The sequence below is a fragment of the Ursus maritimus genome (genome assembly GCF_017311325.1).
Source record: "Ursus maritimus isolate PB19 chromosome X unlocalized genomic scaffold, ASM1731132v1 scaffold_X1, whole genome shotgun sequence".
Lineage (NCBI taxonomy): Eukaryota > Metazoa > Chordata > Mammalia > Carnivora > Ursidae > Ursus > Ursus maritimus.
In genome coordinates this window covers 69,486,644-69,490,839 of record NW_024423319.1, presented here as the reverse complement: position 1 = coordinate 69,490,839, position 4,196 = coordinate 69,486,644, and the positions used below count along the sequence as shown (strand labels likewise).

The window sequence follows — 4,196 nt, the reverse complement described above, 5'->3', positions numbered from 1 at the left end:
TGGTGCTAATTTGACAATTTTATCCTGCTGCTTCCTTTGTTGGACCTGTGAAAACTGTTACTAGTCTAATTGTCATTACTTTTTAGGTAATCTGTCTTTTCTCTGGAGATTTTCCATATTTTCTCTTTACACTTAAGGCTTTTTACTTTCACTACAATGTGTCTAGGTATGGCTGTTGTTTATTTTTTCTGTTTGGGATTTTTTTTCTTTTTTGGTGGTGTGGAGGGTGCCTTCTAAATCTGTGGATTGATGGCTTTCATAAATTTCAGAATATTCCCATTTATGATTTCTGCAGATACTGCCTTTTTCTCATTCTCATTATTTTCTCCCCCCTCCAGAATTTTGATTAGATACAAGTTAGGCCTTTTATTCTATCCACCATGCTTTTAAACTTCTCTTTCTTGTATTTTACCTCTTAGTCTTTCTGTGATGCATTTTTGATAATTCACATGTAACTTTCAGTTCACTAATTCTCTTTTCACTTTTGTCAATTGATTTCTTATTTTAGTGAACACCTTTTTCTTAGAAGTTCTATTTTTCTTTAAATAACAGCTGCTCATTTTGATAGTTTTCTATCATTATGCTTTTAAAACATATTAAATCTACTTATTTCTTATTTTATTTCAATAAGTTTAGTATCTAACATCTTTGTGAGTCTGCATCTATAGTTTATTGCTTCTGCTGACTCTTGTTCATGGTAGCTTGTATGTCTGTTCTATAATATTATTTGAAAAATCAAGAATTAATCTTTCTTGTAAGATTCCTTTTAATGTGAATTCCTTGAGACCATATCTTAAAGTGTGTTTTTCCAAACAGAATTTGCTTTTGCTTTGACAGGTAGAACTCACTGAGAATAAGAAGGAGGAGGGATTGTATAGGGTAAAGAACTTGCCAATGAATAGCTGTGGTTTACTCAGACAAGCATGAACTTGGTCTCATACTGTATGAGTATGACCAAGATAGTAAAATTTCTACTAAAATAGTGGGACATAACTGAGGTACAGGTACATTAATATCTTTGATAATTCTTCTGCTATTTTCAATGTCATATATCTGCAAATTAGAACTGCAAATGCTAACATTAAAGGTAAGAAAAGGAAAAATGTAGTTAGTGAGCTTATATGCCAAATGAAAGTGATTTATCCTGTATTTTCCTAATGGTAAAATAAGAAAAAAAAAGAGCTTAACTCAAAAGTCGTGTTAAATAAGAATTTATTATTAGTTTGAAATTATTTTTGGCATATCACTATTACTATCAGAATAAAAATGATCAATGTTGGGGAGGAGTTAAGATGGCAGAGGAGTAGGGGTCCCCTTTTTCAGCTGGTCCCCTGAGTTGAGCTAGATAGGTACCAGACCATCCTGAACATCCACGGAATCAGCCTGAGATGCAGGAAGATGCTTCTGGATCTCTACAAATGAACATCTCCAGTGATGAGTATTGAGGTAAGAAGCAGGGAGCTGTAAAGCCGTGCACAGATATCAGAAGATAAATGGAAGGGGGAGGGAGCCGCCATGTTCAGGCGCGGGAAGCAGTAGCCACCTGCACTGGGGAGCGGGCAGGCAGACTTTGTGGACCTGCACCCACAAGAGAACAGACTGAGACCGTGAGCCGGGAAACGTTCACGACCAGTCTGAAAACCGGAAACCTGGAGTGTGCGAACCACACAGAAATGGAGCTCCGGAGCGCAAGGCGGCTGCTGGCAGCTGGCGGTGTTAGAAACACAAAAGGCTGGGATGCCGGCTGTGGGGCACATATCCTGGGACGCTGCAGGGTTGAGCAGCACCAACAGAAACAGAGTTAAAGTGGCCAGAACCCCAGTGCAGAGTGGTCTGCGATCCCTCTGTTCTGAGACAGAGGCTGAGATTTGCTACTGCTGCTCTGACTCTCAGAAGAGGCACAGCAAACCGCCAGGGAAAGCCGCCAGAGAACAAAAGCCCGGAAATACGGGCTCACAGTGTGCCCACCCCCATTCCCCCTTGCAGGAGACACAGAGACTCTGCCCAAATAGGGTTGCCTGAGTATTGGTGCAGCAGGCTCCTCCCCCAGAAGGCAGGCTGAAAAATCAAGAAGCCCACATCCCTAAGGTCCCTATAAAACAGGTGCATATTTTCAGGTCCTGGTCAATAATTTGGACTCTGTATATCTCTGCAACCACACCTCATTAGAATGACAAAGAAGAGGAACCCCTAACAAAGGAAAGAAACAGAGACTATAGCCTCTGTCACAGAACCAATGGATATGGATATAACCAAGATGTCAGAAATGGATTTCAGAGTAATAGTTATCAAGATGATATCTAAGCTTGAGAAAATATCAACAAAAATATAGAATCTCTAAGGGCTGAAATGATATCTAATCTGGCCAAACTTAAAAATGCTATGTATGCAATGCAGTCTAAACCGGATGCTCTGACTGCCAGGGTAAATGAGGCAGAAGAATAAATTAGTGAGTTAGAGGATAAGATGATAGAAAAGAAGAAAAACGAAGTAGTGTGGGAAAAATGAATCCAATTTCAAGAAATTAGGCTGAGACTGATTACTGACTCAATGAAATGTTCCAATATTGGAATTATCCGGATCTCTGAGGGGTGGAGAAAGAGAGAAGTCTAGAAGATATATTTGAGCAAATTGTAGCTGAGAATTTCCCTCATCTGGGGAAGGACACCAGCATTTGTGTCCAAGAGGCAGACAGAACCCCTCCCAAGGTCAATGAGAACAGACCAACACCATGACATATAATAGTGCAATTTGCAAATCTTAGATCCAAGGAAACAATCTTGAAAGTGGTGAGGGGGAAGAGATTTCTTACATACAGAGAGAGGAACGTCAGAATAACGTGAGACCTGTCCACAGAGACCTGGCAAGCCAGAAATGGCTGGCAAGACATATTCAGGGTACTAAATAAGAAAATGTAGCCAAGGATACTGTATCCTCCAAGGCTGTTACTCAGAATGAATGGAGAGACAATGAGCTTCCAAGACCAGCAGAAACTAAAAGAATATGTGACCACCGAGCCAATCATGCAAGAAATATTAAGGGGTTTTCTACAAAAGGAGAAAGACTGCAAGAGTGATACAGAACAGACATTTACATAGACAATCTATAGAAACAAAGAATTCACAGGCAACATGACAACATTAAAATCATACCTCACAATAATCACTCTCAACATGAATGACCTAAATTCTCCCATAAATGCCACAGGGTTACATATTGGATAAAAAGATATGATCATCCATATGAAGTCTACAAGAGACTCATTTTGAACCTAAAGATACCTCCAGACTGAAAGTGAAGGGATGGAGAACCATTTTTCATGACAACGGACCTCAAAATAAAGCTTGGATAACAATTCTCATATCAGACAAATTAGACATTAAGCTGAACACTGTAGTTAGAGATACATAAGGACAATATATCATTCTTACAGGGTATATCCAACAGGAGGAGCTAACAGTTATAAATATGTATGCCCCCAACAGGGGAGCAGCCAACTACATGAGTCAACTGTTAAACAAAATAAAAAGACATATAGATAATAATACTTTAATAGTAGGGGACCTCAACACTCCACTCTCAGCAATAGACAGATCATCAAAGCAGAAAATGAACAAAGAAACAAGAGCTTTGAATGACACACTGGACCAGATGGACCTCATAGATATATACAGAACATTCCACCCTAAAACAACAGAATACTCATTCTTCTTGAATGCACATGGAACTTTCTCCAGAATAGACCACACACTGGGTCAAAAATCAGGTCTCAACTGATACCAAAAGACTGAGATTATTCCCTGCATATTCTCAGACCACAATGCTTTGAAACTGGAAGCCGATCACAAGAAAAAACTTGGAAGAAACTCAAACACTTGGAAGCTAAGTACCATCCTGCTTAAAAATGTTTGGGTATAACTGACAAGAACAGATACTACACTTGATCTTGGCCAAAAGGCCGAGAAGCGCTTATGCTAAGTGAAATAAGTGAATCAGAGAAAGACATTATCATATGGTTTCACTCATGTATGGAACATAAGAAATAGCAGTGAGATCGGTAGGAGAATGAAGGGGGGGGTAAACAGAAGGCAGAATGAACCACAAGAGACTATGGACTCTGAGAAACAAACTGACGGTTTTGGGGGGGTTTGGGGATTGGCATAGGCTGGTGATGGGTATTAAGGAGGGCACACATT

General features: G+C 39.6%; 1 non-coding gene across 1 annotated transcript; it reads right to left on the bottom strand.

Moving 5' to 3' along the window:
* Positions 1–3,788: 3,788 nt before the first annotated feature.
* LOC121103877 lies at positions 3,789–3,970 on the bottom strand. Its single transcript, XR_005836168.1, has one exon. It is a non-coding gene; the product is annotated as a U2 spliceosomal RNA (small nuclear RNA).
* Positions 3,971–4,196: the final 226 nt, after the last annotated feature.